General features: G+C 45.4%; 1 protein-coding gene across 1 annotated transcript in view; it reads left to right on the top strand.

The window, feature by feature from the left end:
• NUMBL (NUMB like endocytic adaptor protein) overlaps positions 1-26,150 on the top strand; it is a 135,256-nt gene that overhangs the window by 56,698 nt on the left and 52,408 nt on the right. The window contains exon 2 of the mRNA XM_073598526.1: positions 17,093-17,225. The gene's annotated coding sequence lies outside the window, so the exon portion shown is untranslated. The remainder of the gene's footprint in view (positions 1-17,092; positions 17,226-26,150) is intronic.

The following is a 26,150-nucleotide window of genomic DNA, read 5'->3' as shown; positions in this document are numbered from 1 at the left end:
TTTTTTTTGTGTCTACGTTACTCCCCAGCTGCTTTCCATACCCTCTCCGCTGTCCGAATCTTTTGTCCCCGCTCTCTCCAACACCCCCCTCGTCTACGCACAGCTGTTGCCAAGTATGACTTTTCTTGGCCTTAATTAAAACGAGGATACACAATGGAAGGAAAGGGGGCCATCGGTCACGCCTTCTCAGGCAACCACCCTCAGTCTGCTTTTGAGGCCTAGTGTGTCCCTGCAAGGCCTATGGCTGAAGTAAACGAGCTTTTAGTTGTTGAAGGGGGGGCGGGTGTTTTGGGGAGGAATTACTGTTGTCACAGCATCTGTGTCCTATTCAGGCACTCGTGCTGGACCTATTCAGGGGGCATAAAAGGAAGGGAGATGGGTATTGTCTGCGGCACACGCTGTACTATCCCTCCCGTCACTCACAATCACCCCCCTGTGAGTGAAAGGTCATTTATATTAATTATTTGCATGGTAGAATTAAGTGACTTGCATTGGCCATCTGTATGACACTGCTTGCTCCTGTATCTTCCAACATTATGCACATTCTTCTTTTATAACACGGCCATTCTGTAGGGTGCCAGAGCAAATAAAAGTGAGAGAAAGACCATAAAGTGAGATTGAGGAGGTTGGAACGGACGAGGTCTACTCTAGCTGGTGGATTTATGAGAGGGTGTTCTGGAAAAGTGGAATGGTACAAGGCTAATAGAGCTAAATACGCTGAACTCCAGCCAGTTTTTTTTCTTTTTTTTAAACATGGGGAATAGTTAGGCTTCTTTTACTCAGACAGCAAGGGGACAGTAAAAACAGGCCGTTGAAGCCACAGCTTTACCTCCACTAGACTGCCCACCTAAAACATAACATTCAACCGGAGTGGGTTTAACACATACCACAGCTGTACCAAATGTAACTCATCAAGTCGAGTTTGACAGGCACCACAGCGTGTCAGACTTGGCCATTAAAACTAATGAGACCTTGTAGCAACCGCAAGCTAAACTTTGGCTCAAAGTTGCGGCGCAGTAATTACATTATTATTATTATTATTATTATTATAATACAGGATTTATATAGCGCCAACAGTTTGCGCATCGCTTTACAATATAAAAGGGAGACAATACAGTTATAATACAATAAGATACAGGAGGATTAAGAGGGCCCTGCTCAGAAGAGCTTACAATCTAATAGGGTGGGGCAGGTGGTACAAAAGGTTGTAACTGTGGGGAATGAGCTGATGGAAGTGGTAAAAGATTAGTTAGAGACGTTATAGGCTTCCCTGAAGAGATGAGTTTTCAGGGATCGCCTGAAGGTAGCAAGAGTAGGGGATAGCCGGACAGGTGGAGGTAGCGAGTTCCAGAGGATGGGAGAGGCTCTGGAGAAATCCTGGAGACGAGCATGAGAGGAGGAGACGAGAGAGCTTGAGAGTAGGAGGTCTTGAGAAAAATTACATGAAAAATCCCTGGTGCAAAAAAATGTAGGATGCAGCAGTATTGCCTCCTAAACTACTGAAAGCTGCTGCTCTACCACCCTCTGAAAAGAGATCCGCCACAGATTGCATTTCAGAGGGGCAGTGGAGACTGTTGCTGGTGCAAACTTGGCCTTAGCCCAGGTTCACACTGAGCAGTGGGAATGAAGCCGTGTGATTTCAGCTGAACTAGCACAATTTCACTCCCGCATGTCAGTCCCGATTTCGTCTGCGATTTCAGACATCTTTGCGGGTTTCTGCACAGATGTCAATGGAAATCACACACAGAAATCGCAAATAGTAGTACAGAAACTACTTTTTGAAATTGGTGCGGCACCACAAATGCAGCGTCGCACCGATTAGGACGGTGACATTGCCGGCAATTGCCGTCGATTTTACATGCGATTTGACATGTCAAATCGCACCAATGTGAACCAGGGCTTAAAGTGGTTGTAAACCTCATACAGGAAAGCATATCCCTCTATAGTGTGTACTTGTCTCAATCCAGAGCACTAAGGGGGTTGATTTACTGAAACTGGAGGGTACAAAATCTGGTGCAGCTCTGCATGGTAGCCAATAGGCTTCTAACTTCAGCTTGCTCAGTTAACCTCTTGCTTACTGGGCACTTTCACCCCCTTCCTGCCCAGACCAATTTTCAGCTTTCAATGCTGTCACTCTTTGAATGACAATTGCACAGTCATGCTACACTGTACCCAAGTGTAATTTTTATCATTTTTTTCCCACACAAATAGAGCTTTCTTTTTTGGTGGTATTTAATCAATACTGGGGTTTTTATTTTTTGCTAAACAAACAAAAAAAATATCAAAAATTTTGAAGAAAAAAAAAAAGTTTCATAGTCTTGTAACATTTTGCAAAAGTAATTTTTTTCCTTCATTGATGTGCGCTGATGAGGCTGCACTGATGAGGCTGCACTGATGGGCACTTTTAGGTGGTACTGATGAGCAGCACTGATAGGTGGCACTGATGATGAGGCACTGATTGGCAGCACCGGTGGGCACCGATAGGTGGCACTGGTGGGCACAGCTTGGCAGTACTTATGGGCACTGGTGGGCACTGATGAGGCGGCAGTGGCTCTCCGTGTGCGGGACTGCTTTTTTTCTCTCGCCTCAAGCTGTTAGCATGAGGGGAAAAAAGCTGACTACTCGCTTCTGTTTACATCCGGAATCATCAGCCCCTTACTCTGATCTGTGGTCATCTGAGTCTCATTGACTCGCTGATCACAGAGCTCATGCTCGGGAGGACATACATGGACATCCTCCTGGCAATTTAGGCCCCCGCTGTAGCCCTCTGTCGGCTATAGTACGGGTGCGAGGAGGTTTAAAGAGGCGCTCCAGTTGTTTTTGTGTTTTTATTAAAAGTCAGCAGCTACAAAAAGTGTAGCTGCTGACTTCTAATAAACGCACACTCACCTGTCCCACGGTCCAGCGATGTGGTCACCTGAACCCTCGATTCTTTCCCTCTCCCCGGCGCCGGCATTACAGCTGTGGGCACCCACCTTACATAGGCAGATCGCCGTTCTGCCTGTGTACTGAACAATTGGTGGGTGTCGGCAGACATTGAGTTTGCTGTACCCACTGCTGGGCTCCCGCTGAGTGTGATCACAGCGAGAGTGAGCCACCAGGGTTGTGCATGTGCGCCCCAGACCCAGAAGTGTTGGATCATGTACTAGTTACGTGATCTGGCGCAGCCGTGTCACCTTACTAGCATATATCTAAGTTATACGGTCAGCAAGTGGGTAAAGCGGAGCTCCAGCCCCCCGCCACCAAAAAATTTAAAGTTGTAGCTAGCTGCTGACTTTTTTTTACTTTTAGGGCACTTACCTGTCCAGGAATCCTGCGAATCGCGCTGCACTTTCTCAATGGGCCAGCTGCGACAGGGGCCACATTTCCTGCTGTGGTCACATCAGCAAACTCAGCAGGAAATGGGAGCAAGTACCTGTCAAAACCAGGTACCCAAATGTGGCACCGAAAGGGGGGGGGGGGGGGGGTGAGGAGGCAGACAAGCATTGCTTCCCCTTTTGGGTGGAGTTCTGCTTTAAGGTATTGATGTTGGTGTAAATGATCTGGTTTCTAGGCAGGCAGCTTCTACACCCCAGAGGATCTTCCACAGTCAGCTTGGCTTGTAGTTTAACCACTTGCTTACTGGGCACTTAAACCCCCCTCCTGTCCAGACCAATTTTCAGCTTTCAGCGCTGTCACACTTTGAATGACAATTGCGCTGTCATACAACACGGTACCCAAATGAAATTTTTATCATTTTTTTCCCCACAAATAGAGCTTTCTCTTGATGGTATTTGATCACCTCTACGGTTTTTATTTTTTGTTAAAAAAATTGAAAAAGACAGAATTTTTTTTTTTAAATTATATTTTTTTTATATTTTGTTATCAATTTTTGCAAACAGTTAATTTTTCTCCTTCGTTGATGTACGCTGATGAGGCGGCACTGATGGGCACCGATAGGTGGCACTGATGGGTGGCGGTTATGGGCACTGATTGGGCACTGATTAATGGCAGCACTGCTAGGTGGCACTAATAGGTGGCACTTGTGGGCATTGATAGGTGGCACTTGGGGGCATTGATAGGTGGCACTTGTGGGCTTTAATAGGTGGCACTTGTGGGCACTGGCAGATGGCACTTGGAGGCACAGATGAGGCGTCTGTACCTCCTTCCTCTTCGGGACCGATGTCCCTTTGACATAAGCCGGTGATCTGCTTTTTTTTCCTCCTCACGCTGTCAGCGTGAGGAGAAAACGAAACCGATCACCGAGCTTTTGTTTACATCATGTGACCAGCTGTCATTGGCTGACAGCTGATCACATGGTAAGGGGCCGGGACCGGCCCCTTACTCGGATCTGTGATCATCCGAGTCTCCGTGACTCGGTGATCACAGCGCGCACACCGCGCGCCCTGCAGGGTGCGTGCGGTGCGCGTGCATAGGGAAGGACGTCATATGACGTCCTCCCGGAGATTGAGGTCCGCGCTGTAGCCGTCATTCGGCTATGGCCCGGACCTCAAGTGGTTAATGTAACACAAATTGAAACTGAAGCACCACACCACTGCCAAGAGGTCCAGATACAACTTTATTCCATTGTAAGTCAGGAGTCTGAGTATAAACATATAACCAGCCATGAAGGCATTTTGTTGCATAACTCTTCCCAAATCCAGCCCACTGGTTACATCAGGGCTGAGGGCTGTTTGAGAGGAGTAGTGAGGCTATCTCCCTGTCCCCCCACCAGCCATGATCGGCCTGCATTGCATAGAGCAGCCTTTTTCATCCAGGGTGCCTTGAGGTTTCTTCAAGGGTGCCTTGGCAAAATGCCTAAAAATTGCGCCAAAATTGTATACAAGCTGATTTGTGGATGAAACATGCCTTTTTAGATACACAAAGCCACAGGTTTTCATTGTACACCAGGGGTCTCAGTCTGGTGGCCCTCCAGCTGTTGCGGAACTGCAAGTCCCATCATGCCACTGCCTGAGGGAGTCATGCTTGTAACTGTCAGCCTTGCAATGCCTCATGAGACTTGTAGTTTTGCAACAGCTGGAGTGCCTCCAGTTTGAGACCCCTGTTGTACACCATTACAACCTTCTAGCTGCCAACCAAATAAACGACCAATGACATCAGTTGATGAGGAGGATGTCAGTTGCTTGCATATCATCTTTGTTTGACCTTCCCTTGCCTGTCTCCATCAGCTTTGGGGTCTTATTAGTTAAATGATGGAGAAAAACTGAGGGCTATTGGAATATTAGTCAGTACCAGTTTGCAAAAGTGTGCTTGCTTTGGAAGAATAAATCACCTCTAACGTTGGATGGCCTTTGTGTATTGATGATGCTGCATTTATGTAAAACTATTAGAATCATTTTTACATTCTAGAATGGGGCACCTCAAGACTGTCCATAATTTTGAAGGGTGCCTCAAGACTGTCCATAATTTTGAAGGGTGCCTCGGGATTGTCCATAATTTTGAAGGGTGCCTCAAGACTGTCCATAATTTTGAAGGGTGCCTCAAGACTGTCCATAATTTTGAAGGGTGCCTCAAGACTGTCCATAATTTTGAAGGGTGCCTCAAGACTGTCCATAATTTTGAAGGGTGCCTCAAGATTGTCCAACCATAATTTTAAAGGGCGCCTTGACTGAAAAAAGGTTGCGAAACACTGGCATAGAGAAGCACAGAGAACCAGTAATGATATCCCTGCCATCAATGTAAAAATGTCATGAAAACAGTTTTTTTTCTTTTGCAAAAATGTCATTAGCATGTTCATTGGGGGGGACCAGGGAAGGCAAAAATATAAGCAGATTAAATTCCAGCTTGGCTTACGCTGCAGTTTAGGGTTAGATTGTGTGGTCTTCTGCTTCTTATAGCTGTATGGTGTACGTGACCAATACAGAACTGTGTTCTATGCAGGGTATTCCTTACCAAGTTATTGCACACTAGACACATGATTGGTCACAGTATGATGAGACACTCTCTAGAAAGCACAGTAGGCTGTTAACCTATAACTGAGTTACTTTCATTAACATTCACACCGCAAGTAAATTACCTCATTTGTAAGCACAGAAGCGCGACGCACCACCTCATGCACAGTTGTGTTCCCAAATGATTCTGCTCACTTTTATTTCCTTAATCTGTAAATTTGCCTCATTAGGGAGACTGTTTTGCGGAGTAGAACATGCGTCTTCATTAGGAGAGTCGTGCAGATCTATACGAGCTGGCTTTCCCAAGACTTCCGCTAATGTTACTTGTCCTGATGCCCACAAATCCCCAACATGAGGCCTACTGCCTGATCATGGTGGAAAGGCCAGTTAAAAAAGCGTTCAACTAGAATTTATATGCCTCCCATTCACTTTATCTTCTTTAAAGCGGAGTTTCACTCATATTTTAAATGTCCAATCATTGTCATGCCCATCCGAAATGCTATTATAAATGGCAATATTTATTTATTTTTATTTGCAGATACTTTATTTGCAATTATTTTTCTGCAGCACCTCTGGCTGCGGCCGCCTATTCAATTTTGTCACGAGGCTATTCGCATGGACTCCTGGGATATCAGCGTCATCTGTCCCAGGAGTCCATGGGAATCGCCTAATACTGAAAAAGCGCCACGCAGGCGCGAGATCGGGAAGTGCATGCTGGTTAGCCAGCTGCAGCAAATCCCGAAAATTAGGAGGGCTTCAGATGCCCACAGCAGAGATGGACCCTGCCTGCTTTCTATATCAGGTTAGTATTGCACAATTTAAATATAAAATAAACAGACACATAGGTGTGTGCACAGGGTGTGCCTGGGCATACCCTGTGAGGAGCAGATTCCCCCTGTTTAGACCCCTGATATTTCACCAAAGCCCCCAAATGGGGCACCTAAAAAAAAAAATTAAAAAAATAAAATCATAAAAACTACTGAAATTGTCTACTACCCTACAGACACCAATCTCTGCCCTAATGACACTGTCCACTGCTCTACTGACATGGTCATGGTCAGACATGCACAGACACAGATGTGTTTGAGCTTTGGGGTGCACACCTATGAACGGACCACATTAATGACATTCTCTAGATGTTGCAGTTGAAGTGGAGACAATTATGCCGCGTACACACGGTCGGACTTTCTATCCTACTTGGTCCGGCACACTTTCCGACGGACTTTGTCCGCCAGGTGCGCCGGACTTTAAAACGGACGGACTTGCCCACACACACCCGGACTTTCCGGCGGGCTAAGTCCGCCCGTCTTTCCGACGGACTTTCGCCGGAGTTCCGGCGGACTTTCAGAATGAACGGACTTGCCCACACACGGACAAGTCCGTTCATTTTGAACGTGACTCAGGTGCGACGGGACTAGAAAAGGATGTCAATCTTGCCGCTTTTATCGGCGAGATTGACACCTTGCGAGCCCCGTCGCGGGGCATACCAGGCCCTTAGGTCTGGTATGGATTATAAAGGGAACCCCCTACGCCGAAAAAACACCCAAAGCACCCACCCCCCATGTTGAGGGCATGCGGCCTGGTACGGTTCAGGAGGGGGGGGGCGCTCGCTCGTCCCCACCCCCTTTCCTGACCGGCCACTCTGCGTGCTCGGATCGGGGTCTGGTATGGATTTTAGGGGGGACCCCACGCCGTTTTTTCGGCGTAGGGGGTTCCCTTTATAATCCATACCAGACCTAAGGGCCTGGCATGCACCGCGCTCACCGCAATAGGAAAATTTGTTTTTCCTATTGCAGAGAGCGCGAGATGCAATACCCTGCCCTCGCGTCGTATCTGGTCCGTCGGACCAGCCTACACACGAGCGGGCTTTCCGTCGGACCAGCACACACACGAGCGGACTTTCCGCCCGAAACTGAGTCCTACGGAAAGATTTAAAACTTGTTTCAAATCTAGGTCCGGCGGGCTTTTGGGAAGAAGTCCGCCGGAAAAGTCCGCCGCCGCCCACACACGGGCGGATTGTCCGGCACACTCTGGTCCGCCGGACCAAGTATGCCGGAAAGTCCGACCGTGTGTACGCGGCATTACAGTGGAGTATTTAGAAAAAAAATGAATTGGGGGACTGGAACTCTGCTTCAACCTTTCTACTGTCAGAGCAGACTTTTGTACAAAAAAATCTTTTTTAGGCTTGAAGATTAGTTAAAACCCCCACACTCCCTTGGAGGATAAAATGGTGGTATATTACCCAATTTTTTGGTAAAATATACAATATGAGGTTGCACCAAGTAAATAAATACCCAACAATACATAATTTTTTTTCTTTTTTTATAAATTAGTACAACTTACAGCATGACCCATAGGGGGAGATTTACTAAAACTAGAGCACACCTATTGTAGTCGCCTGTGCACAGTAACCAATCAGCTTCTAGGTTTTAGCCCCTGTTCACATCGGCGTGATTTGACATGCAATTAAACATGTCAAATCACATGCCAAATCGCTGCACTGATTTCCAAAAGTAGTTTCTGCACTACTTTTGGGGGGCGATTTCAGTAGACATCTGTGCATGAACCGGCACAGATGTCTTCCAAATCGCCCGCAAACTCGCACTGGAATGCAGGTTTGAAATTGTGCGAATTCAGCTGAACTCACACGATTTCAAACCCTCCTTCAGTGTGAACATACCCTCGTTGTCAGGCTTTGTTCACACCTAAGAGGGATGTGGCTGCCAGCAGGGGTCCAGTGCATCCTTGTTCTCCGTTTCAGGGACGAATGGGGCCCAAATTTTTGCCAGAATTTGGACCTGAAACAGAGCCAAGGATGCACAGGACCGCTGTGCAATTCGCTCCGCAGCCGCCCCGGTGATGTGTGAACCATCTCCATAGAGAGTTGGTCACAATCTCCAGTCATGCGAATTGGATGCGGGAAAAAAAGCCACATCCAATTCGCATAAGTGTGAACACAGCCTCAAAGTTGAACAAGCTAAAGTTTGAAACTGATTGGTTACCATGTACAGCTGCACCAAATTCTGCGTTCTCCAGTTTTAGTAAATCCCCCTGCTAGTGTGCGCATTTTGCATCTAGCATTTCGATTTTGTATTGACCAAAAAAAGTAATTAATTTTGTCAATACAATTAAATGCTAGATGCCAAATGCGCACAATATGAGTCAAGTGTTATGTGATACTATGCATATATAGATACTAATGATTTACCATAGTTTTTTACCATGATTTATTTTGTTCAATCGGATTTTAAATATTATTGTATTTTAGCTATTACTACTAATACTACAGCTATAGTTCATTATAGATTTTATTTGAAATGTTCTTCATTTGTTAGCCCTGAAGAAGGGGAGGTGCTTTTTTACCATTGCATGTTTATGATGATCTTAAATATTCCAAAAAATGTTCAAGTTAGATGGAATTTCTACTAGGCGCACATCCAGAAGTTGACTATGATCATTAAAGAGGTTGTAGCCTGGGCCTAGGTCTGGGTTCCTACCTTAACCACAAACTAACCTGTGATGAGGAAAATGTACTCTATTCCTTATTTGTTTGAACTAATCTCTACTGACATTGGTCTTGTGCTATCCTACACCTAGCAGTCCAACCACCCTCCTGTAACCAGATGCTGGAACATTGGTCAAGTGACCTTTGCCGAAGGAGAGAATTACATTGTGGCCTGAATGTCACTCCATCAAGCCTCTTTTGGCAGAGAATATGACTGGATGCCAGATGGTTTTCATGGCCACATTTAGGTTTATTATTATATATACAGTACATTTGCCCTATCCGTTGAAGGTCTATTTTTTATACATTATGTGAATGCAGAGCCTTGATCTTCTGAACAGTGTCTGCTGGACCTGGGAGCATAACAGTATTTTACAGTCTTATTCCGCGTACACACGAGCGGACTTTACGGCAGACTTTGCCCGGCGGACAGGATTTGGTCGGACAATTCGATCGTGTGTGGGCTCCAGCGGACTTTGTTTTCTCAAAAGTTGGACGGACTTAGATTTGAAACATGTTTTAAATTAATCCGTTGAAATCGAGTCCGGTCGAAAAGTTCGCCGTCTGTATGCTAGTTCGACGGACAAAAAGCCACACTAGGGCAGCTATTGGATACTGGCTATGAACTTCCTTGTTTTAGTCCGGTCGTACGTCATCACGTACAAATTCAACAGACTTTGGTGGATTGTGTGTAGGCAAGTCCGTTCATTCAGAAAGTCCGTCGTAAAGAACGTTGAAAAGTCCGCCGGGCAAAGTCTGCCGTAAAGTCCGCTCGTGTGTACGCGGCATTAGTCTAAACTTCAGGTAAATCCTCTTTCCTAAGCAGGACCATTCTCCGTAGTCCTGATAAATCCTGCTACATGATTGAAACTGAACGTGACTGAAGGCAATTCCATCTTCCAGTCCTGTCTGTATCCTTCTGCCTTATTACTGTCTTCAAAGACATCACCCGATCTCTCCCCTGTACTACATACCTATGGAACCCCGGCCAGACCTATCTTAAGAGTATTCACCTCTGCAGCATCATCTACACCATTCTTAATCCCATCAGAATCCTGTAGCCTGGCAACCATCACCACGGAGACAGTGTTTCCAGGATATGTGGGAAGCCTGGATCGTACCGACATGATGACAGCAGAGGCCTAGGATCAGTGATCAGTGTGTGTTCTCCACGCTATACAAGATAGATGAGTTTAGTATTTTATGAGGGGCTTGGGTTATACACAGGAATGAAGTAGACCTGTTTCCTACATCATCCTAACTTCAGTCCCAATTTTCCTGCCACAATTTATAGAATGAAGGGTAACACCTTTTTGGCTGCAGTGATAAACATTGTTCAATTCCTGTATTCTATCGTCACAGTATTTCTCATAGAATATGATTATAATGCCATGGACCTCCAACATCCCTGTTCATGGCCTCTGTCAATATTCAATCTGCGTCAGTCACTGTCTGGTAGCATTCCTCCTCTACTCTTCTTCCACGTTTCTGTTTATGAAATGTGTGGCCAGGTTGAGCATTACTGTTTATTGAATACTTGGTCTTCCCAATTTTCATAGGGCAACGGCAGTGCAGGTGGAGGAGGGAGTCGAGAGGAACCTCATTTCTCCATAGTCACAGAGAGGCAGAATTCGAATGGATGCTGGCATCCCATGTGACATTGCTGGCCATCTTGGGTTTTGCATGCATTTCGGTTGTGGATAGAGTAGGGACAGTGCTTAGCATTAGGGAAAGGTTCCGGATGAACAGAGAAAGTGTAGGGACATGCTACAGCTTATCTAGCCATTCTTTCACCCAGGGCAAAAACTCAGTTTGGCGTTCCCCCTCCCATTAAAGAGAACATTGTCACAAGGGCAGTGGACGGTGTCCGTAGGTTTTTAGTATTTGGTTTATTCATTTTTTTACAATTGTATTTTTTTAATACTGTTATGCCTCAGTGTCCCCCTTACATCAATACCCCTCCTCTTACATCAGTGTTCCCCTTGCTTCAGAGTCCGACATTACTTTAGAATCCCCCCCTAACATACATCAGTATCCCCCTGGATGTTAGTGCCCCTTTGCATCAGTGTCCCTTGTTACTTTAGAATCCTCCCTAACATCAGAGTCCTGCCTTACATCAGTGTCCCCCCTTATGTCAATGCCCCACCTTACATTAGTATTTACCTTTACATCAGTGCCCCCCCTTACATAAGTGCCCCCCCCTTTTATATCAACGTCCCCTCTTACATCAATTCCCTCTTTCTCCCTTACATCAGTGCACCCCCTTCTATCAGTTGCCCCCTTTACATTGGAGCCCCCCTCCACTTCAGAGCCCCACCTTAATACCCTCTTACATCAGTGTCCCCCTTTACAATAGTGTATTCCTTGCAGAGTCCCCCCTTATATCAGTGCCTCCCCTTACATCAATTCCCCCTTTACATCAAAGTTCTTCCTTACATCAGTGTGCCCCCTCACATCAGAGTCCCCCTTCCTTCAAAGCTCTCCTTCCATCAATTCCCCCCCCCCCCTTTACCCCAGAGTCCTTCCTTACATCAGTGCCCCCTTACATAAGAGTTCCACTACTTGCATCAATGTGCTGCCTTACCTGGCTCGCTCTTTCTTTATGCTTACACAAACTTTCCTGGGAAGGCTGCGCAGTGCACACTGAGGCAGCATTTTGTTTCCGTCTCTCACACTTACTTTCAGCAGCTTCCTCATGGCTGCAATAAGTGCGGATCCCGGGTGGAGGCTGGGAGATGAAGTTCCGGATTGCCACTTAATGGAGAACAGTACAGGCAGCAGGAGTACTGCACTGGCAGGAAGGGGGAGAGAGTACACAGCCTGCACTGTCTCCAGGCTCTCTCCTCCTCGCTCCCATCCCTAGGTTGACAGAAGTAGTGATGTCGATGTCACTACTCCTGTCAGCGATGGCAACCTTCTCAATGTGACACCTTTGGCACATGGTCCACAACCCCCTCCCCCCAGTTTCAGACCTGACGTCATCCATTCCAGAAGCCTCCCCACTTGGGTACAGACCGGCCAGGCAGCATTCCGCCCCTCGAGACATGCTGTCGGCACACCTGAGACCTGCAGCTACTACTCATAGCTTGTTGTACATTACTGAACTTCACTTTCAATACAGCTCTGTTTTCCACAACTGGAATCTTCGTGTTTGCTGCCGCTGCACCAAGCTTCACCTACCCATGAGTTGGATCATGTCTGCCATATTTATGGCCCTATTACCTCAAAAATTGTGTTGCCTTAAACGGCTCAAATCAGGGCCATATAATTCTGCTATAGAACTTGTCATGTGTTGTTTTACCGTTCCTTAATTGTAGATTAGATTGTCTCCAAAAATTAATGATGAGGTTTCTGAGATGGCACTGTGTTTGGTAATGAGGGCCAGAGAAAAGTGCATATGGAGATGGTACTGCTTCCTTGGAGAATGCTGGGGTAGATGATGGTTGCCAGCGCTCCAGGTGCTGTTCATGGTGGATAAAACGATTGCATTGCCTGTCTATTGCATTACACCCCCTGCCAGACTTGGGAGGTTTTAATTCCCCCATTTAGAAAAGAACAGTTTAGAACCATGGCTAATCCCAACAATACTGCAAGCAGGAGGCCAAGCAGCCTCAGCAATGGTCCAGGGAATGAGCTTTAGCATAATATGGGTCCGTGTGGATTCTGCGTCTGAAATGCATGCCTACCGCCTGTGGAAATACAGCTTATCTATGCATGTCACTGTGATTTTGGTACTGGACTGGTATGGGAGTGTTCTGATTTGGTCTTCGGTGTGCTTCAGTAGAAGAATACCAATATTGTATACAATACAACATCCACTATAGTGTGAAAAAATGTCATTGTTGAGTTATGGAACTTGAATGATGGGTCTGTAATATTTGTATGATATTTTGCTCAAGTACATTTTTGGGGATTTTCTTTTACTCAATCTGACAACAAAGTGCACAGTAGTAGTTTTGTAGTAGCCATGCATCCGTGCCAAAAATTTGGAGTTTACAGCGTATCTAAACCCAAGAGCAATAAAATATCTTGCAGTCCTTAGGGGCTGCTGGCCTGTTGATGCTGTGTCCCAGACCGCGTCCCAAGATCAGCACCACTCTCATTTGAGTTACTGTGCATGCAGGGAGTATTAGTGAGGGTATTGCGGACACCAGTGGCGGTAACCACATAGTTAAAGGTGGGACCACCCAGAAAGTGGCCATGATCTGGACAGCGCCACATTAGAAATGGGCGTGATCTGGGCTGGACCACCCAGAAGGCAGGGCATATGTGTGGGCCTTGGGCAGGTGTGACTGTGTCCCGGGGACTGGGATAAAAATATTGCAATGCATGCTGTCCTATGGTGATGATCACTCTACCATATCATTTAAAGATCAGCATTGACAACCTAGGTTGTTCACTCCTGATTTAGATTACAGAACACCTTCTCCTTTAACATTGGGGGAGGTTTTCTGTAGTACACCAAGGTAACCTAGGTAGGGCTAATAAGACTCCTTGGGATTTCTGTACAGGGATTTCAGCATTTAGGAGAGGTTGGCTAATGCCCTGTGTGCTTGGGGCCTTAAAAGAGAAGTATGGACTTGTTTTTTATTTTATAATCAAACTTGCCTAGTTGGATGCAGTATCGTTCCGATGCTACATCTGTTCCCCACCGCCTCTAACACTGAGAACCGAGTGATCGAATACCGCAGATCGCTCGGTTTCTTACAGCTCCTTGAGCAGAGAGCTGGAGACTGTCAGTCACCGCTCTCTGCTCTGCCCCTCCTTGCTCACTGGAGCGCTGGGCTGTGGAGGGGACAGGAGCAGCTGGCTCAGGCTCTCAGCAGCTCACTGAGAGACTCAGCCGGGTGGCGACCCAGGCATGTTGGCTGAACCCAACTCCACGGTCGCAGTCTTGCCCAAGCCTGGGCCGGGTCTTTGCTGTCGGCAGACAGCAGACTTCAGCCCGCTGTTTGCTGGAAATAGGTCACAGGAGTGCAGAACGAACTGCACTCTTGTGATCCATAGGAGAAGTACAGCCAAACAAGTGTTGGCTGTACTTCTCCTTTTTTACCCAGGTTACTCAAAGAGAATATCACTTATTGGAAAAATTAGGACCATTGACTAAGTGGCTAGCAGACCAGTCTTGTATTGCAGCGTTGTGGTCCTGGGTTTGCCACCGGAATGCTGTTTGCATAGATTTAGGGCTCATTCACACTTATGTGTTGTAGCCATGCGCGCTAAAAAGCATACACATTAACACGCCTCACCACAGTGCAAAGATGCAAATTCACCAGCACTCCAAATGAATGCATTTTACATGTTTATTGTGAAGACAGCATTGTATAAGGCATAAGAAACCAGTGTTTGGAGGCCTTGCAGGGTCCCTTTCCTAAGCAAGCATGGTGACATCACTATGTTGTCTTGAAAAAGAGACCCTGCAAGGACCCAAAACACTGATTTGTTATGTCTTATGTCATGCTGTCTTCACAATAAACATGTTAAACGCATTCATTTGGCGTGCTAGTGACTTTGCATCTTTTGTCTTTGGTTCTGGCGTGGCACTCACTTTGAGCATCCATCATTCAAAGGTCAAGTACTTTAGGAGTGCAACTTCTATTTGGACTTCACCCCAATGCATGGCGGTGCATCTACTGTGCAGTACTATTCATTATGAATGGTGCCCTAACACATTGTACAGTAGAATTCAAAGTGGCGCAGTGCACCACAACACATATAACATGCATTTTGGTGCACTGCATTTTTAAAAAAAGTCTTATTATTATTATTATACAAGATTTATATAGCGCCAACAGTTTGCGCAGACCGTACAATTACAATACAATTCAATATAGGAGGAATCAGTGGGCTCTGCTCGTTAGAGCTTACAATTGCATGCATTTTTTCAGTCTTTGATGTGTTGGCAGTGCATTTATAATGCCTCATGCATATACAAAAATGCTGCTTATACAGGCATTTTGCGTTTTTAATTTCAGCCTGTTGCTACCGTGGTGTTTACAGACATTCCAACCTGCAAAAACTCATTTCAGGGAGGTGGCGCTCCAGGCTTGTATTCCTCTTTGACTGTGGCCGCAGCCGTTCTTCTTGGGACTGACAGCCGGGATATCGCGGGAGATTTGGGAAATCTGTGTTTAGGCGCATCAAAAGTGTACATTTTTCTAGTGTTTTGAGGAAAAACGCTTCTAAATGCAAGAGCACCTAAACGCCGTACAATGTGCTCCTTAGGAGCGTTTGTTATGCTGCTTTTATGTGACAGCAGCTCTGGCATTTTTCCTGCTGCCTAGTGTACATGAATGCTAAAGTGGAACTTCACTCAATCAATATTAATTATTTTTATAATGCTTATGCTGCTAGCATTTAAATTGATAAGAAAGCATATCATTTTTACTTGTGTTGATTTTTTTTTTCTTCGCATTTCTTCAGTTACTTCCTGGTTTCTAGCCTAGGCAAATGATGTCATACATCACAGGAGTCTTCAGGATGCTCTGCAGGGGTAGATTGATTACAGGAAGTAAATGCTACATGAATCATTTACCCTTACTTAAAGTGGAACTTCAGTCATTTTTTTCATCTTTCCATCTATTAAATCTTCTGCCCTTGTTGTTTTAACTTTGGATAGTAAAACATTTTTTTTTCTTCCATTAAATACCTTATACAGCCCACTTCCTGTTCCTTTCTGGTAAAAAGCCTAGGCTTATGACATCATGCACAGCTCTCTCTCCCTCACTCTTGTGAGAGTTTGCCAGGAAGGAAGGAAGGGGGATGAGTCATAAGAGGGCCAACGAGAGCTGTAAAGCTGGAGGTGTGCCCTCCTCTGTGTAAATCCAGGAAGTGAACAGACAGCAGCTTTAGCTGCTCCCAGTTAAAATAATTGCAGCCAGACTCAGTGGAGGGAGATTTCTGTAGCATACTTGGCAAGTACAGAATCGCAGTATATATAAAATAATATGCAAAGTGGTTGGAGGGAAGAAGCTTCAGAATGGCAAAGATGTTTTTATTACAAATGATGTGAGCAGACTGCAGTTCCTCTTTAAGATGGGCACATCTAGAAATGCTGGGGGGGGGGGTGTTTTTCAAAGTGATTTCTCAGCATAATAAAAAATGGGGACATGGATGGATGGGGGAGTTTGCTTGGTATATTAAAAATGAATTAAATAACATCTTTGCCTTATTTACACAGGGCTTTACATATATATTGTACATTCACATCAGTCCCTGCCCTCAAGGAACTTACAATCTAAGGTCCCCAACTCACATTCCTACATGTATATACTAGGGCCAATTTAGACGGGAGCCAATTAACCTACCAGCATGTCTTTGGAGGGTGGGAGGAAACCCATGCAGGCACAGGAAGAACATGCAAACACCAAGTAGGTATTGCTGTGGTTGGGATTCGAACCAGCATCCCTAGTGCTGCCAGTGGAGTGCTAACCACTTAGCCACTCCGCTTTAACACATGTGCATTAACACACTACATCAGAATGCTTGAATGGGAATGGGCCCTTAGTGGGTTCTTTCTGTAGGGACTCCCTGACAATACAGGACAGTTGGGTACCCTGGATGTGAGTCCTGCTTTTTCAATCAATGTGGGTGTGGAGGAAGACTGGGGTCGGAGTATGAAGAAGCTACCCACTGTAAATGCATGGTTTTCCATCTTGTATTATACCGTATAGTAATGCTTCTATTTTTCTTGTAGGTCATCTTTTCTGTTATCCTCACTGTCCAACCATTGCGCTGTCCTTTGCCTGTGCGATTGGAGGAGGAATAGGGCACAGACGATTGCCTGTTGGATGCCCACATCGGACAACCCTGCCGCTCCCACCCGCACAGTAAGTGTGGCGTTCCATGACGCCTTCAATTAATAAAAAGGGTCCAAATCTTATTTTTAGGAATGTAATGGTTGTTTCATATCTCTCAACAACTCTGATAGTGGGATCTCTGCATTTGAGGTTCTCGGTTCACACACCTAAACTGCCGATATATAAAGGAGTCTTACTCTTCTTGTATTTTTTAATTAAAGCGGAACTCCAGGAATTATCTGTATTGTTAATATACATTGGTCCAGCTTGGCACAATAGATTTACCCATCTTTTATTTCCAAGGGGCCAGTGGGGATGCTGAAAACTACTGTAGTAGCCCATCCTACATACAGTGATGGCCACCATTTTCTGGGTCCTGCACAGGAAAGTCACCCACTTGGCACTTCCGACATTTAGAGAGCGCCTTTTATTTTTATTTTTTGTGTAAACAAGGCTTCCTCTGATTAGATGAGGGTAGATCATGACATCATCCACCCCTCTTCTTCACCCTGCTCAATGGAAAACTCCTTTTATTCATAGAAAAAAAATACAGAGTGGAGTGCTCTTAATGGTGGCAGTGCCGAGCGAGCGATCCTTTGTGGTTAGTGTGCAGAGGGGAAGTTATTTGAGTAGGACCAAGAAGATTGTGGCTATCGCTTTTATTAGCACAGGCTACTACAATGATTTCCAGCATCCCCAGTGGCACTAAATACAATACCCAAGCTCCGCTGCTGGTGATGTTATCTAAGGCTGGGATGTGCAGTCCCTCAATACTTTTAACGTTGATGGAGATAAGTCGGCAGCTTGGTAGACTCAAACGTTTAAAATCTTTATAGGCTGTATAAGTATATCTAGTAAAACCTTGCTAGCACGTTTCGGCCACTGTGGCCTTACTCATAGCATCAAATGCTCATGCTATGAGTAAGGCCACAGCGGCCAAATCGCATTAGTATTGCTTTACTGGGTGGCCAATAAAGATTTTCAACGTTTGAGTCCACCGAGTTGCCAGCTTATATCTCCAGCGGCCCTCCTTATATCTCAACATCCCCAGTGGTCCTCCAGATATGAGATATGGATAATTACATCGTGTCAAGCTGGACCAATGTAAGCCGACAATACAGATAATTCCAGGATTTTTGTTTCTATATACATTTACAGGAAAAATGGAAACACTCCAAGAAAGGCGGGAACACCCCTTACTCCAAAGTAGACAGGAACAGTTTAACCCCTTCACGCCCAAGGGTAAAACAAATGTTAATGCCTAAGCACAATTTTGCAACTTTGACAAATGGTTATAGATGTCTCCTGATTTTTTTTTTTTATCAGAGGAAAACTGTCCCAAAATAGTAAAAAAAGAAAAAAAAAATTCTTGTTCCTACCATAACCTACCACCAAAGAACAACCCACAATAAATTCTCCTGCTCCGGAAGATCGCTGCGATACCACATATGTGTATGTTATTGGTTCTTTGTACCTGTAGTACAGCCCAGAAGCAATAGTGCGCATTTCTCTTTTTTTTTTTTTCTTTTGTCCTACCATAAACGACGCACAATGATGGTGAAACAGAAACTGCAAATAATAATCAAAAGGGTAATCTCCAGAGAGAGCATTATATTATTTCCTATAAAATACAGCACATCCAAATCCAAAAATAAAACAGTAATAGACTGCAGATTACCAATACTTGGATGGGATGTCTGTATTAATTCTTTCAGGCTTTGTTTTCTTTATTTGGGGACTCTGCCGGTAGCCCACATTCTGCCCTAGTATGGCAACACTCACTCAACAGTCTGTATCAGGACAGGACTACAGGAACCTCCCCATGTCCTCTTGTCCATGCATTGATGGATTGGGTTCTGTAGTCCTCAGAACAATACAGCTGGTTATAGTCAGCAGAGGCAGAGTGCACAGGAATTTATTGGTTCACCGGATTTCTGGCCGGATCAACAGGTATTTTTTTTACACTTGTCAAACAGATACAACAAAATGATTTCATTAGTATATTTACCAGACAAAAAGAGAGCAAATAAGAGAATATCACTGTTAAAGGAGGACCAGTGTACGTATCTGACTTTGACCTGTTGCCAGCCTCTTGCAGTCCCTGTACAGCAGGGTTGAAGTATGGGAGGAAGAAGCAGCACAAGGAGCCAATCAGTTCATGTGCTGACAAGGAGCATGCTGATGGGAGAGAGCAAAGTAACAGAGAGATGGGCCCATTAATGTGCTGTTTTTTTCTTCCACTGTGCTGTCACAAGCTGGGGTAGGGCCAGGGTGACCTGGGCTCAGAGGAAGTGGGTTGTATGATGCTATCTATCAGGCTGAGGACAAAAGCACTGCTGGGGAAGTCTGTGGATGGAAGATGAATATTGTATCTAAAGCTGTTTTTTTAATGTTATATTGTAATGGGCTTTTCACTGTTATCTTATTTTTGAAATGGGGGATGTATGCTTTAAAATGGCTGTAAAGGCTGAAGTTTTGTTTACCTTCATGTATTCTATGCATGAAGCTAAAAAACCTTCAGTGTGCAGCTCCCCCCCCCGCCCCAATAATTACCTATGCCGATCTCAATCCAGCGATGTGCACGAGACCCGAGGCTCTCCAGGGTCTCTCCCTCCTGATTGGCTGGGATGCAGGAGCCACTGGCTCCCACTGCGGTCAATCACAGCCAGTGATGCGGGAGTGGGGGGGTGGGGTGGGCGGCGCTGTGATGGACCCGGCTCTGTGTCTTATTGATGCGGAGAGCCAGGTCGGGAGCTAGCACGCACGAGTGCCTCCACAGCAAGCGGCTTGCTATGGGGGCACTCAGTAAGGGGGAGGGGCCCAGAGCGCTGGCGGGGGGACTCCAGAAGAGGAGGATCGGGGCTGCTCTATTCAAAATTATTGCACAAAGCAGGTAAGTATAACATGTTTGTTGTTTTTATTTTTTTATAAACCTTTTTCCTTTACAATCACTTTAGGGCACTTTGACACTGGGGCGGGGGGCGTGGGCGGTAAAGCGCCGTTAAAAATAGTGTCATTTTAGCTGCGCTTTTCGGCCGCTAGCGGGGCACTTTTATCCCCCACTAGCGGCCGATGAAGGGGTAATAGAACCCACAAAGCGCGTTGCAGGCGCTTTGGCGGAGCTGCCCATTGATTTCAAAGATGCTGCTTGCAGGACTTTTTGTAACGTCCCGCAATCGCACCACTCCAGTGTGAAAGCACTGCACTGGAGTGACAGGAGAGGCGCTATTTTTAGCGCTAAAACGCTTGTAAAGCGCCTCAGTGTGAAAGTAGCCTAATTCCGTGTACACACGGTCGGACTTTTCAGCTACAAAAGTCCGACAGACTTTCGACAGACTTTCGATGGACTTTTGGCGGACTTTCAACAGACTTTCTAACGAACGGACTTGCCTACACACGATCACACCAAAGTCCGACGGATTTGTACGTGATGACGTAAACCTAAAATAAGGAAGTTGATAGCCAGTAGCCAATAGCTGCCCTAGCGTTCTTTTTTGTCCGTCGGACTAGCATACAGACGAGCGGATTTCGGGGTCCGGCGGAGTTACGATGTAAAGATTTGAAGCATGTTCCAGATCTAAAGTCCGTCAGATTTGCGACTGGAAAAGATCGCTGAAGGTCCGGTGAAGCCCACACACGATCGGATTGTTCGCCGGATTTGGTCCATCGGCGTCCGTCAGACCAGTCCGGTCGAAAAGTCCGACCGTGTGTACGCCCCATTAAGGTTTACATACTCTGTAATAAGAAACTATTATGCGTTTTAATGTATTATAAGCAGTATCATACATTATTGTGAAAAGAAGATTAAAGGAAACCTGTGCTGAGAGAAATACAAAGAAACATTTAGCTGAAAAATAATAGCTAATGGAAGAAAGAATGGATGGAATTAATTAAGGTTGATAAGGGTTAATTAACAACTAATAAAGAATTAAAAAGGAATACAATTATTTAAAAAATGTTTTATTCATTTATGTTTTACCTGTAAGATTTCTTTAACTGATATATATTACAGATCTAAGGTCAACCCTTTGATCTACATATAAATACGAATCAATAAAATAGTAAAAACAATGTAACATTACATGGTTACATTGCATTTACTCACTTACACTTAGGGAGAGAGTAGCAGGATTTAGGAGATAAACCTAAAAGCTTTGAAGTCTTTTAGGGCTTATATACTATGTCTAAGGTCCTTAATTAGTTAAGGATATCCAAATAGTTAAAGATATCATTTATTTAATGATGTTACTTCTTCCAAGGAAAAGTCAGCCCTGTAGCGGCTACAGATCTATAAATCAGACAGTGCAGTCTGCACTCTTTCCTAAATAAAACTGCTGTAAGAACAATGAACACCGAGCTATGTGTAAGTATTGCAGACTTTTTGAAATCTGAGCTGGGAGGGTTTTGTATATTCTGAACAAGTCAGACCGCTTTTAGTGTGAATATTGGACACAAATATCTGGTGAGTTGGCACTGTGATAGGGCACTCAGATACCGATTTGATCCCCAAGCAAAACATGACTTGGTACTTGGTGGAGAAAACCTTGTTGGCAAGCACAGAGGTAAGACGTTTCTTATAGTTGGTTACCAGGTTTGCACACATCTCCGGAGGGATTTTGGTCCACTCTTCTTTACAGATCTTCTGTAAAAACGGTTCTTGGCTGTCGCTTAGTTACTCAAAGCTTCAGCTCCCTCCATAAATTTTCTATAGGATTAAGGTCTGGAGTGGCTAGGCCACTCCATGACCTTAATGTGCTCCTTATCTTAAGCCAGGCATGGACTGGCCATCGGGACTACCGGGAGTTTCCCCTTGGGCCGAATGGCTCAGTGGGCCAGTCAGGTTCAGTCCTGGAGTCGCTCCTCACTGACAGTGAGTGATCGCGATTTCACTCCTGTCAGGAGAAGCTGCTTCCGTCACTTGCTGGAGAGAGCATTAGGCGTTATGCTCCCTCCAGCCTGCAGGGGGAGATAGACAGCCGGCAGACTTTCCTTCCTCTCTCCCCTTTTCACTTGCTATCACATGACTGGAGAGAGGAATGAGAAGCTGCCTTCAAAACTGTGAGTACATGTGGGAGGGGGAGGAGAGGGAGGACACACTGATGTGAAGGGGGCTTCTGATGGGGACTCTCTGATGTGAAGGGGCTTCTGATGGGGACTCTCTGATGTGAAGGGGACTTCTGATGGGGAATCTCTGATGTGAAGGGACTTCTGATGGGGACTCTGATGTGAAGGGGGCTGCTGGTGGGAACTCTGATGTGAAGGGAGCTGCTAAAGGGGACTCTGATGTGAAGGGGACTGTTGATTGGGACTCTCTGATGTAAGGGGGACGCTGTTGGGGACACTCAAAATTAAAGTTGGCCTGGTCATGATGAAATCCAGGGCCAAATTTTTGTCCCAGTCCAGCCCTGTCTTAAGCCACTCTTTTGTTGCCTTGGCGGTAAGTTTTGGGTCATTGACATGCTGAAAGACCCATCCACGACCCATCTTCAGTGTTCTGGCTGAGGGAAGAAGGTTCTCATCCAAGATCTTACAATACATGGCCCATCCATTGGCCCCTCAATGCGGCAAAGTCAGTCTGTACCTTTAGCAGAGAAACAACCCCAAAGCATAATGTTTCCACCATCATGCTTGACTGTAGGGATGGTGTTCTAAGGGTCATAGTCAGCATTTTTCTTCCTCCAAACACGGCGAGTCGAGTTAATGCCAAAGAGCTCAATTTTGGTCTCATCTGACCACAGCTCTTTCTCCCAATCCTTCTCTGAATCATTTAGATGTTCATTAGCAAACTTCAGATGGGCCTGTACATGTGCTTTCTTAAGGAGGGGGACCTTGCAGGCGCTGCAGGATTTCAATGGCGGCGTATTGTGTTACCAATGGTTTGTTTGGTGACTGTGGTCCCAACTGCCTTGAGATCATTGACAAGCTCCCCCCATGTAGTTCTGGGCTGATCCCTCACTTTCCTCATCATCCTTACCCCATCTCGCAAAATCTCGCATGAAGCTCCAGACCGAGGGCGATTGATAGTTATTTTGTGTTTCTTCCATTTGCGAATAATTGCTCCAACAGTTGTCTCCTTACCAAGCTTCTTGCTGATGATCTTGTAGCCCATTTCAGCCTAGTGCTGGTCTACAATCTTGCCCCTGATGTCCTTTGACAGCTCTTTGGTCGTGCCCATGATGGTGAGGTTTAAATGGAAGAAAGAGATTCTGTGGACAGGTGTCTTTTATGCACATAAAGAGTTGTCGTTAGGAGCACCTTCTTTTTTTAACAGAGAAGTTTTTATTAAACAATTCAGTATTACAATACAGTCAGTTTTAGACAGTCAATTCTTGCCTATTTACAGTATCAGGTCAGGGTATCTATATAGGAGCACCTTCTTAAATTGACAGGACTAATCTCTGTACCACATGAGCATATACTGTAGCCAGTCTGTGGGAGCCAGAATTATTGTTGGTTGGTAGAGGATCAAGTGCTTATTTTACTCACTGAACTGCAAATCAATTTTATAAAATTTGAGTCATGTGTTTTTCTGGATTATTGATGGATATTCTGTCTCTATCATTTAAAATACACCTATGATAAAAACGATAGACCTTTCATTTCTTTGTAAGTGGGCAAACTTACAAAATCTGCAGGGGATCAAATAATAATTTTCCCCACTGTAAACCAGATGGGGGGGTTCTGCCTGCATAGCTTCCTGAAAACATCCCAGCACCCTACCTCAGTACTTCTCTCAAGAGCCCTCAGTTCTGATGCAAGCCCTGTTCCAGGTTAAAGCACCAAAAAGAAAAAATATTAAAAGCCAGCAGCTACAAATACTGCAGCTGCTGACTTTTAATAAATGGCCACTTACCTGTCACAGGGTCCAGCGATGTCGGCAGGCGACGCCGAGAACCCGCTCGGTTCTCGGCAGCTGCCACCGCCATCCTAGGTGAGGGAATCAGGAAGTGAATCGTTGCGGCTTCACTTCCCGGTTCCCTACTGTGCATGTGCGAGTCGCGCTGTGCATCGTGACTGGTCCCTGCTATCTCCTGGGACCTGTGTGTTTCCCAGGAGACAGCGCGGAGGGACAGGAAGAGGCATAGACTCCCATGGGAGTCTATGCCGGAAGTGGGTGCAAATACCTGTCTTAGACAGGTATCTGCACCCCCCTCCCCCCTGAAAGGTGCCAAATGTGACACCGGGGGGGGGGGGGGGGTTCCGAAAAGCGGAAGTTCCATTTTTGTGTGGAACTCCGCTTTAAAAAGCCCTGATTTGTGGGTGTCACTGTGGAGGACCTGCTGTTCCTAGGCAGAACATTTTTGCATGCAGACCACCCTAGATAAAGCCCACATGCGATACCAAACCCCCATGATGGTAAGAACTGAAATCCGATGAACAAAAGGGGTGGGCCAGGGACACCAAGGCTGGGGACAAAAGAGCTAGAGCAGCCTTTCTTAACCTTTTTTAACATGGAGATACCCTTAAAATAACTTTCTGGTCTCAGGGAACCACTGCTAATAATTGGAACCCATCTTGTTTCCAACCAGGAAAGAAGATGGGCTGTATATGCACACAGTGTGTAGTGAATTCAGAGTAAGCAATTTGAGTCAAGGACAGGTGCCTGTCCAAATGTGCAAAACTGAAGAGAAGGTGGAGTTCAGCTTTAAGGCTCTCCTGCAGCACTCCATTACAGAAAAAATACATTGCTAATTTTATAAAACGATTCATGTATTAATAGTCAGTGCTTGTCCAGGCTGGAGTTCTCCATTAAGTATATCTGCATGAATCTTTTCACACCATGTGAATGTCAGCACTGTGCAGCTCATCTTTGTAGTGATTGGTGCTTGTCTGCGGCGTGTTCTCTTTGTATATGGTGCCAGTGTGGTACAATTGGGGACATGTCTTGTTATAGGGACTACACAGGGTTGATGTGTTCAGAGGTCTGTGCCAGAATCATGAGTCCTCTATCACTGTCTCTACAATATGGCCTATAGAATTCCATCCTACAAAGCAAATAGCCACAGACCGGCCTTTCTTTCTTGCCAATCCACTGCTAATTAGTCGTTCGTTAGACAAAACCATTAAAAAGAAAAAAAAGCTCCATCTGACTTGTCCGCCTCTATGTTCCCAGCTCCCCCTTTTTTCATGAGCAGCAGGAGTCCTTTACTGTGAAACCCCCTTTAAACAGAGACCACACACAGGACAGGATCCGTAGTCTGATAAGTATTCTGATGTTATAGATGGTTCTCTTCTATAGTGGCTCCATAGTGGAATCTGTGTACTGTAAACCATTCTGTCTTTGAAGTCACACCGACCACTAGGATGCCTTTAAATCTCCCCTCTTCCCTGTGCTCGTCATGTTTAGGGGGTAGAGGAACAGGAATGATTACTTACCCTCTCCCCTGCTTCAGCTGGCGCTGCCCTCTTCTCCCCAAAGCTCCGATCTGTGGGCAGTCCCTCTGTGTCATCATACACAATTCAGGTTTATTAACCTGCTGCTGCCCGCATAACACATACAGTATCTCACCAAAATGAGTACACCCCTCACATTTTTGTAAATATTTTATTATATCTTTTCACATAACAACACTGAAGAAATGACACTTGTCTACAATGTAAAGTAGTGAGTGTACAGCTTGTATAACAGTGTAAATTTGCTGTCCCCTCAAAATAACTCAACACACATCCATTAATGTCTAAACCGCTGGCAACAAAAGTGAGTACACCCCTAAGTGAAAATGTCCAAATTGGGGCCAAAGTGTCAATATTTTGTGTGGCCACCATTATTTTCCAGCACTGCCTTAACCCTCTTGGGCATGGAGTTCACCAGAGCTTCACAGGTTGCCACTGGAGTCCTCTTCCACTCCTCCATGAGGACATCACGGAGCTGGTGGATGTTAAAGACCTTGTGCTCCTCCACTTTCCGTTTGAGGATGCCCCATAGATGCTTAATTGGGTTTAGGTCTGGAGATA

The sequence above is a fragment of the Aquarana catesbeiana genome, linkage group LG09, assembly GCF_042186555.1.
Source record: "Aquarana catesbeiana isolate 2022-GZ linkage group LG09, ASM4218655v1, whole genome shotgun sequence".
NCBI classification, from domain to species: Eukaryota; Metazoa; Chordata; class Amphibia; order Anura; family Ranidae; genus Aquarana; species Aquarana catesbeiana.
The sequence above is the reverse complement of the archived record's forward strand: the minus strand, read 5'-3'. Positions and strand labels throughout refer to the sequence as shown.